The sequence below is a fragment of the Lycium barbarum genome, chromosome 9 (assembly GCF_019175385.1).
Source record: "Lycium barbarum isolate Lr01 chromosome 9, ASM1917538v2, whole genome shotgun sequence".
Classification (NCBI taxonomy): domain Eukaryota; kingdom Viridiplantae; phylum Streptophyta; class Magnoliopsida; order Solanales; family Solanaceae; genus Lycium; species Lycium barbarum.
Genome location: NC_083345.1, coordinates 95,005,612 through 95,016,591, shown reverse-complemented (window position 1 = coordinate 95,016,591; position 10,980 = coordinate 95,005,612). Strand labels below are relative to the sequence as shown.

Genomic DNA, 10,980 nt, shown 5'->3' with positions numbered 1-10,980 from the left:
TCTTCAAAGGAGTATTTTGATGGGAATAGCAGGCGGTGTATTTCGTGATTCTGATAGCAGGTGTTGACATCTAATTTTGGCCTTTCAATAATTTTACTTAATTATCCAGAGTTCTTGAATCTCAAACGGGGTGAAATATAAACCAAAATGATTTTCGCAAAATTATTTCAATAATATTTTGCCATTTCATTAGGCAAAATAATTTCAAATATATTGCAGATCATTTTAAATATTTTCCATATTTTCCCATAAATATCTAAAGCATTTGTCAAATAATTCAGAATAGTTTGAAACAATTATTCAATTAATTGTTTAAATTATTAAATATCAAATTGACGAGTATTTTACTCCATTAGTTCAATAAAATTGGTTAATTAAATAAAGTAATCAATTGCGTCTCAATATTATGATTTATTTGGCTACAATTGCAATTATTTCCAATTTGTTTTATTACAATTGAATATCTATTGATTACATGAGTTAATTGTGGCTATAATTGAAATAGCCAATTGCTTGCTATGTGTTAATTAGGGTTATAGTTGAAATGATCAATTTGTTTTATGCATTGGCTATATTTGAAAAGGATTAATTGGTCTCTGCTTTTAATTGGGCTATAATTGAATTGGTTGATTAATTGTCACAATTTTAATTTGGACTATTTGTTAAATTAATTAGTGGCCCCATTTTGACAAAATTACCCCTCCATGCGCATACATACACGTGATATACACATATGTATACAGGCGTATACATATATATACACATATATGCTGGGCCAATCCACTTTTTTTTTAGGGACAGTCCATACAGACCAGACCCGGCCCAAATGACCCCTCAAGTATACCAAACATACCCCATTTGCTTTATTTCGTTGATGAGGATTTCCACAATAGAAACCTTAGCCGCCTGGACTCTCTCTCTTGCCCTCATCTAACTTGCCGAAAATGGCAAGTTCTCAGGTGTGTACGCTTTTGATCAGTGTTTTCAAGGCATTTCGAGCAAGAGCAATTAATGTTCTTGCCCTCTCTCACCTGTCTCCACCATATCTCAACTGTAGATGAAGGTAAACCCTCATCTCTCCCTTACTTTTCTGCGAACAAGGACAAAGTCCTTAATGATTTTTTATTGGCTTTGGCTGAATCACAAGGATTCACAAAGAAATCATGCAAAAACCACAATTCCCACATCAGATGGGAACCAAAGATTGAGGCTTTTGGGGTTCTATATAAAGAACCCCATTTCCACCATCAAACACAGAAAAGCATTTCTACAAGTGCAAAAACCCAAAGCCTGGAATTGGAACCCTAAGCTTATTTCTTCAACTTTTGGGATTAGTCTAAAGTTTTTATTTTCTTTTCTTTTGTGGCTGAGTTTCGAGGTTGAGCAGCAAAGGAATCTCCAATTTCAATTCTCAAAAAAGGGCTGCACTTGAAAAGGGTAAAGGTTCTTCCTTTTAGTATAGTTTTAATAATGTTTAGTGTCTATATGTTTATGTGTAATTATGTTGTTAGTTGCTAGTTTAGCTTGTTATTAGTCTTAGGATAAAAGTCTGCGTTGTTTAGTTTAATATAATTAGGTGATTATATGTGAAGTTAATGGCTATTATATGTGTGTGATGTCTTGATTTTAGTTTAGTGTTTAGTATAAAGATGTCATGATTAATCAGTCTTTAAGCAGGTTTAGCTTAATAGTTCATGTATGTTTAAGGGTTAGTCTAGATTAGCTTTGTCTAGTTTAGATATTTGTTTTGTGTAAACATGCCATTTCTTTACTGTAAAATATCATTGTGTTAACACGATTATAGCTGTTTAGATTAGTTTAGATACTTATCTATTGGCTGCTTATTTGTTTAACTTGTTTACCCTAACCCTTTGTTGGCCAATAGCATGTTCATGTCCATATCCAAATGGGGTTTAACTAAGCATGTAGGGATTTGACTCTTAAACTGCCTAATCTTGAGTCTTTTTTTTAGTGTTTAATGTCACTATTAGCTTAATCTTGTCATCAGCATGTTTAAAAGTCTATTTGACACCTGATTTGCTTAAAATGCTCATATGGTTCATCATTTACTGATTTATTAATAGTCCTAGTCTAATCAATGTTCAAATAGGAGTTGAGTTCAATCACCTAGGTTCCTTTTGTTAGAATTAGACTTTAGTGGTATGAAACTGTTTAGTGTGATTGTTTGGCCATGGTTTCATTTATGTTTGAGAAACACTCTTTAATGGTTTTGTATTGAGTCAACATGCCCCTATTATAGTCCATCAATGAATGACCTCTGTTACTTTCAATTAATTTGAGCTTAGTGTGGTACAGGTATTTATTTAACTTCATAATTGACTATACGCTTGTTAGTATTGGTCTGTATACTTGTTATATCTCCATGTGACTCATGAATGCATCAGTGTTGGTTTAGGTTACTTGGATTGGTTTTGTATGTTTATTTGAGCTGCTCTTACATGTTTTGGGATCTTACAGTAATCATCTAAGTCAAATGCCAGGTTTTGTATGCCATTGTTGTTCAATCATGCCCATATGCACATGTTTTCTCTTGATGTTTAATCTGTATGTGTCGTTGTTCTAAGGTCCCTGTATGATAATATGTGCCTCATTTATATACAGTTTGATCTTGTTGGGTGAATACTTACATTAAGTCTAAGTGGGCGTTTGGCCATAAAAATTATTCACTTTTTTCCAGAAATTTTTTTCACTTTTTTTTACTTTTAGCGTTTCGCCATAAAAATTATTCACTTTTTTCAGGAGTTGTATTCCGGAATACTAAAAACAAGAAAAACTTGTTTTTCAAAATTTTTCCACTTTTTACACTACATTTCACCAAAAACTACAATTTCAAAAAATTATGGCCAAACTCAACTCCAACTTCAAAAATTCCAAAAAAAGTGAAAAAGTTTTTGGTATTTATGGCCAAACGGGCCCTAAGAGAATGATATAAAACTTTGGGAATTTGTAAGTGTCTGATCCTTACTAGCATGCTATGATTCAGTTTGTCTATCTTGCTCCCTTTTATGTGTTCATGTGAGCTACTGGTTTGTTAAACCAATCACTTAGTGTTAAGTATTTATCTGCCATGTTTAAGTACTTAACCACTTGCTTTATTTTTTTTATATAAATAAATCTGAGAAAGTCAAATGATCATGTGATTAGTCTAAAAGCATAAGATAATCTCTTCATTGGTCCACCGTGTGTTAGCTAAATTAAAAACAATAAGTTCTTATAGGAATGCATGTTGAGTAGGTTATATCTATGTTGACTGATGTAAAGATGGCATAAATATGGTTCTGCTGAGCATGGATAAGTATACCACATTTTAGAGTTAAATGAAATGATGCATCCCTACCCCCCCCCCCCCCCCCCCGGGTCTTGTTTCAAGTTTATGCCCTTGTATTTGCTCTTTCTGCCCTTTTGAAACTGCTGCAAAATGTGAGATATACACAAGTATATGAGATATATACACTCTTTATATACCTCGGTATATATTGGCTTGTATATCAAGTATACTCTTGGTATATCACACTATGAATTTATGAATGGAATAGTTATTTGTTGAATTGGGCCTAACTCTAAAGTATTATCCTTATCTGCCTTATTGGTTTTTTCTATTTTGTGTTGCTATTTGATTTATTTTGGGCTTGTTTCTCTGTCAAGCCCCAAACCCAACCCTGGACGTAACAGGCATCGGATGCTATGAACAACACCAGCAGCACCTTATAAATCATTAAACATCAAGTCTCTTTTTAATAATCTTTCATTATTTAATTAAACAAGTTATAAATAACTAAATAAAAATCGTGCTCATAATTATGAAGTAAAGCCAGCGGAAGTCTAGTATAAATAAATAGTCGTAAACGTGGCAAACGCCTCAATAAGTCATATGAGACTTTTAACATCTACCCACAATGTGACAACTATCTATGTAGCTTCTAAGATGAACAAACGAGTATCTAACTTCAGGACGCAGCCCGGAAATTAAAACAATAAATCTACGTAAATAGGGTGTCCCACGAACAAGGGTGTGGGCTCACCAATAAGTCTGGAAAGCAGCAAGTTCTCCTACTTCGTACGCATACAACAAACCTTTTTTTTTCGTTACCTAACATACCATAAAAAACAACAATGGTATGCCTGAGTAGTGGGTACTCCGTGTCACGACCCGACCAGGGGCCATGACGGGTACCCGGAGCGAACTATTGAGCACCACTCATTCTACAACTCATCATACTTATCCTGCATTCATTTATTATTCTTAAAACAACTAGCCATAGGGAAAACCTTTTTTCGCTTTCAAACATATCTACATTTATATACATAAGCCCTTCGTCTATCAAAACATATACAGAAGTACAACGTAGTCATCCCCCACACGTACGTATCTACGAGCCTCTACTAGAGTACAAAACATAAAGACGGGACAAGACCCCATCGTGCCCAGAAATATATATACACAAAAGAATATGATCATAAGTAGCACCTCCGGAATAGTGGAGTGCTCCTGTGAATCCAATGATAAGCTCCTACGAATCTGCAACGTCTCCCTGTCTACCTGTGGGCATGAACACAGCGTCAAAAAAGAAAGGACGTCAGTACGAACATTGTACTGAGTATGTAAAGCATGAATAAAATTGACATAATAAAGAAATCATGAAACATGAGGTGGAGATATAACCTGCTTAACCTTTAAGAGTAAATGCGTTTTATACATATCACATATATCAACATATCACATGTACCATTGTCGTTAACCCGCGTCCGGGTAACCATCATATGCCGCCCACTAGTGGTGTCATGTCCGGCCTTTTAGGCACGGTGTAATCATAAGCAGCCCGCCTTCGTGGTGACATGTTCGGCCCTCTAGGCACGGTGGAATTGTATCATCATATTCTTATCATGGACTTATCATAAAGCATGTATTAGAATTCAAAGATAATTTATAACTATACCGGGGGACGTAAGGTCGAGAACCCCCGATTTCATTATGGAGTAGTCATGATCATCATACCTCACCCTGAAAGAACTAGCATCATAAGGTGGGTCTAGCAATAATGAGTAACATCAAAGAGTCGTACAAGGATCATTAGCTTCATGGAATTATCATATCGTAAGCTTTAGGATCTCTAGGCTTAGACTCATCATCGTCATTATCATATTCATGACATATCTATCATCTTTATCTCATAGGAAGCTCTTTATCAACATTGACTCATAGTTTCCGGAATGTAAGAAAGTCATGGTGAGATAGGGAAATCATGTCATAAGAATCATGCCTTAGAAAAAGAAGGGGCTAGCCTTAAATACCTTTACGTTCGCTAACTTTATCACTTGAACGCTCCCCTCCAATATTCACGTTTCTACATTCAAGGGAGTTCGTACTAAAATTAGATAATCGATAACACAAGTATGCTTGAACTAAAGCTAATGAAAATTGGGCAGCATCTCCTTTGTTTCTACAACCTCCTCCATATCACATAGCAACTCCCAAACATCAATAATAACATTCATAATCTCATAATCAACAATCTTCATCAACCATACATTATTCATTTCCCCCAATTCCATTTCAAGGTCATCCATACCATGGTCATAATACAATATTACATTCATCCTCCTATAATGTTTCTCCCATGTTCTTAATATCATTTATAACAAGGTTATACTCATAACATCTCAAGAATTATGATTCATGCCAACTACTATTCAAGAATACCATAATTTCACATTTGAGCTCCATATTCCACTTCCTTCTATAATCTAAGTCTTTCAACCATTCAATATACTAAATAACATGTAATGATCATGAAACTCACCTTTGATTGTGTAGGAGCAAGTTTTGGATGAAAACGCTTCACTTGAAGAAAAACCCTAGCTGCAATCCAAAGAGATTTCTTGACTCTACCAACCCCTAAAAGCTTCCTTGCACTTGATTTCCTTGGATTAATGATATTGCTCCTTGATTTCCCTTGTATTCTTGAAAATGAAATGTGTGGAATGTTCTAGAGCCTTGGAGAGAAGTGGAGAAGTGTGGAAATAAAAATAATGAAGTGGGAACATCATTTTATACTTGAAAATAACTCAGCCCGTTGGGACTTATACGAACACTTATACAGTCCGTATAAGTGACCATGGTTCACCATCATGGAAAACATCCTTCCTGTTAGGTTATACGAACCTTTATACGGACCGTATAAAGTTATACGGACCGTATAAAGTTATACGGACCGTATAAAGTTATACGGACCGTATAACTCCACTTTCCTGAAATTGATTCCGTCATTTCGTTTGATCTCCAATCCTTATGGAACCTTCTTAACACTTGTTTAACACTTTGTTAGCAATCTAAGGAGCATTATAACTTCTTCTCAAGACATTATTAAATCGCCAATAGCTCGGTACTTTACTAAACTCTTCTGAACACAACGTATACTTCACCCTTCTTAATGAACTTTCTTCTCTTTCTTCCAACGTCTTTGAAATATTAATTAGAATCGTTAAGCAACCTTTCTTACCTATAGAAACATCATATTCATCTCACCCTGTGTTAGTCTATCTATCATGCGACGACATGAAATTTTCGAGGTTTAACTCTCTTCCCCCCTATAAAAACATTCGTGCTCGAATGTTAAGTTCTCGGGAATTCTACAAAAATTTCGCCAGAGTTTCCCCTGTAATATAGCACTACCATCCTGCCACAACATCCCACAATAACAACGCCTCACAGGGCTACAACACAATAACAAGAAATTATGGCCACACATGACCAAAAGCATAAAAAAAAGCAATACATACCTCATAATGTTGATGTTTTATCTTGAACCTTTTCCGGGGGTAGAAAAAAGTGTGGGTATTTGGACTTCATATTTTCTTCCGCTTCCCAAGCCATTTCTTCCCTGTTATTGTTTCGCCACAAGACTTTAACTGGAGCTACTTCTTTGTTTCTAAGTCTCCGTACTTGCCTATCTAGTATGGCAATGGGTACCTCTTCATAAGCTAATATTTTCGTCACTTGAACATCATCTACCGGCACAATCTTAGTATGATCTCCGACACACTTACGGAGCATTGAGACGTGGAAAACCGGATGGACTGATTCAAGTTCTGAGGGTAAGTCCAATTCACATGCTACTTGGCCTACCTTGCGAATAATCTTATAAGGTCCAATGTATCGACGACTTAACTTCCCTTTCTTACCAAATCTCATCACGCCTTTCATCGGTGATACCTTTAAGAACACCCAGTCATCAACTTGAAATTCTAAGTCTCGTCGACGGTTGTCCACATAAGATTTCTGGCGACTTTGGGCTGTTAGTAGTCGATCTCGGATAACCTTGACCTTTTCCACCGCTTGTTGAATCAACTCAGGGCCTATTAGCTGTACCTCTCCTACTTCAAACCACCCAATTGGGGATCTACACTTTCTTCCATATAGAGCTTCGTACGGGGCCATCTGAATACTGGAATGATAGCCATTGCTGTATGCAAATTCAATAAGAGGTAAGTGGTCACCCCAACTACCACTAAAATCTAGCACACATGCCCGTAACATATCTTCCAAAGTCTGAATAGTGAGTTCGGCTTGCCCGTCAGTTTGTGGATGAAATGCTATGCTAAGCCTTACCTGAGTACCCAAACCTTCTTGGAAAGACTTCCAAAATTTAGTTGTAAATTGGGCTCCTCTATCCGTGATAATAGACATCGGGACACCATGAAGTCGCACAATTTCGTTGAGATACAACCTTGCATAATCTTTTGCCGAATAGGTGGTTTTGACTGGAAGCAAATGAGCTGCTTTCGTGAGTCTGTCCACGATCACCCATATGGAGTCATACTTGCTTCGGGAACGAGGTAACCCTACAATGAAATTGTTATGTCCCGTGATTTCGTATAATGGGAAACTGAGAAAACAATTACGACTTGTGTGTTATAAGGACATAATTTGATTTTAGTGAATATGACTATGTTGGTTATGGAATTATTAATGTTAAGACCCCGGGGAAGGCCGAGGATAAATTTGGAATTTCGGGAATTAGTTTCGGGAATTACAAAACGGGACTTTTCTCGAATTGGGCCAAGAAAAATGCAATGCAAAAATAAGGCCCAAGATCAAATGGGGGCCGGCCATAGTGTGGCCCAAATCCATTTTAAAAGGGGCATGTGCTATGCACATGACCCCATAAGTGGATATATACTAAGATCATACTTAGAAATTATCACTAAGTAGAACAAAAAAATAAAAATCAAGAACACCTCTAGAAAGAGGCATTCGGCCGAACCAAAAAGGAAAAGAAAGAAAAAACAATTCCAAGCTTCTTTGTGATCCAAAAATCTTGTTCTTCTCATATTTGTGAAGTACTCAAGACGCTCTCCGACGTGGTATAATTAGCTTGGCACGAGGACGACGTTTTCGACAAGTCAGGTTTTCAAGAAAAGGTGAGAATTCTTACCCTTTTATGTTATAGAATTGATGTGAATGTGTTAAGCATTGGAAGTAGATGGAGATCCCGTAATTTTAACGTAAATAGAAAGTCGTGGGTGTGTGTTTGTAGTGTGTTTGGCCGTGAGCCATAGAGAGAAAAATTGGTGTGAATTGATCCTGGTTAAGTTGGTATAATGTGTTGTTGTGATCCTTATATCGTAAATGATTGATTGTTGAATTAAATTGGCGGTGGAAAACGAATTCGGATATTATCGGAAAGTGTATATCCTTGGTATCTTTATGTATATCAATGTATATTTTGGGTACTAGAGACTTTAGATATGACTTTTTAATGATGTGGATGAATTCGGAATGAAACGACGTTAGTTAGCATGTTCGTCGTGAAATTTTGATATTTTGAAGAACTATGGAAATTAATTGATTTTGGTGCAATTTCGTGTATGGTTTGAATTGTAATGAGAATGTGGTTGTATAAGTTTGAATGTGGGAATGAATACAAATAGGTAGATATAGAATTGGAATTTTGAAAGTTTGAATGGGAAGTTGCCAACTTAAGAAATCATGTAGGACTTTGAAGCTAGAGTGCATTGATTGTTGCTTACATTGTTTGGTTGATGTGTGGGCTGTTGTGGTTGGTTAATTTGAGCCGAGCTACGCCTCGGGGATGTTAGATTTATAGGGGAAATGCTGCCGAAATTTCGGTAGGCAAATACGGAGTTAAAGGCATTTTTGAGCCTAAGAATCTCAATTGGTAACTTTGACCATTTGCAGATTTTTGACGAAACGGGACGGGACTTTTGGAGGAGCTTACGACGTCTGTGAGGTATGTAAAGCTTCCCAATTCTTTATTTGGCATATCTTAGTGTGTTAGTTGAATATGAGACCTTCCGGAGCATTTCTGCTCCTCGAAACCCGATCCACAAGAAAGTTACTATTCATTCAATTCGATTGAAGCCTAAAGGCTCCCTTTTGGCTAGAATGCCATTATTCGTCCGAAACCTATCGAAATGTGGTCGGGTAACCTAGAAATGATTATGTATGACCTTTGGCATATTACTGCTCGAAAAAGAATATGTTCGCCACCTCACTTCGACTCGAGGTGGGTCCGCTACCCCAAAATGCCCGATTTGCCCTTCGGGCCATCTTTGAGAATAGAGTTGAACGTACCACTTCTGATCTTTGGAACATCCTTCCACGGGGTATGTTTGGACTATTCGATGCACTAATCCAGGTTTTGAACTATATGGACCATTTTGGAATCGTTTTGCAAAATGAAACCTTATGTCGACTAAGTATTCGACTATTTTGTAATAGGATATGATTTATGAGTTTACTTTGTTTTGAAACACTATTTTGAAATACGATTTGCATTTGTTTGCTCACGACTCCGCTCGTGCCTTATTATGACTTCGTTCACCGGTTCCCGGGCCGGTTTTGATTCGTGCGCTGTATGATAAATTCTGTCGTATGCTGTGTTACGGTTCCCGAGGCTTCGCCATAGGGCCCGGTTCCGTTTGGAGTTATGCTGTGATATGGCTCGGGACGCGATACGCTCACCGATGATCGTGATTATGTTCGGAGATGTACGGAGATTTGAAACCTTCTGGTGTTATGCTGTGTGTGGCGCCAGCGTCGGAGTGGCGACCATGTTCTTAAGCGTTTGCATGATTTTATTTGCATAAAACATATGTATATGATTTTGATACAGATTTTGACATACCAGTTTGTACCCCACTTTGACATTTGATTTGCTTTCGGTTTTGATCTATAATTCTGTACTCCGTGCTTTACATACTCAGTACATATTTCGTACTGACCCCCTTTCTTCGGGGGCTGCGTTTTATGCCGCAGGTGCAGATATCGGTGATCCTCCGCAGTAGGCTTCACTTCTTGCTATTCTGGAGTACTCTTATCCGATCCGGAGTCCACTTTTGGTACAGACTCTTTTGCTTTGTATATATTTGGTATATCTGACTATTTGGGTACGGCGGGGCCCTGTCTCGCCACATGTCTTTGTTTTGAGTTCGTAGAGGCCTGTAGTCATATATGTGGGGCGAGGGTCCTATGTGTTTATTGTCTGATTTTGCTTTCGGGTCTTAAAGCGGTCTGTTTGATATGATGGCCCCAAATGGCCCTTTGTATATATTTGTATTTTGACCGGCGATGTCTATTCCGCCGCTTTGTTTGAGTTTGATTTGATATGACCGCATAAGACATAATCTCGATATAAATTATGTTTGATATAACTTCTTGAAAATTCTGAAATAAGTTTGGATTCGGAAATGTATATGCGATTTGGTCTGGGTACCCAGGTAGGGTGCCTGTCGCGGCCCACGGGGCTGGGTCGTGACAAAAGTGGTATCAGAGCAGTTTGTCCTCGGAATGTCTACAGGCCGTGTCTCGTAGAGTCTTGTTTATCGATGTGTTGTGCACCACATCTATAAACGGGAAGCTACAGGGCATTTAGGATGTCACTTTCTTTGGAATCTTAGATCGTGCGATAGAGCTGTGCTATTAGGATGATTTTGACC

At 37.4% G+C, this 10,980-nt stretch overlaps 1 long non-coding RNA gene across 1 annotated transcript; it reads left to right on the top strand.

The window, feature by feature from the left end:
• Window positions 1–893: 893 nt before the first annotated feature.
• LOC132609090 (uncharacterized) lies at window positions 894–10,613 on the top strand. The gene is made up of 3 exons (XR_009570680.1): window positions 894–1,437; window positions 9,221–9,272; window positions 10,301–10,613. It is a non-coding gene; the product is annotated as an uncharacterized LOC132609090 (long non-coding RNA).
• The last annotated feature ends 367 nt before the right edge of the window (window positions 10,614–10,980 follow it).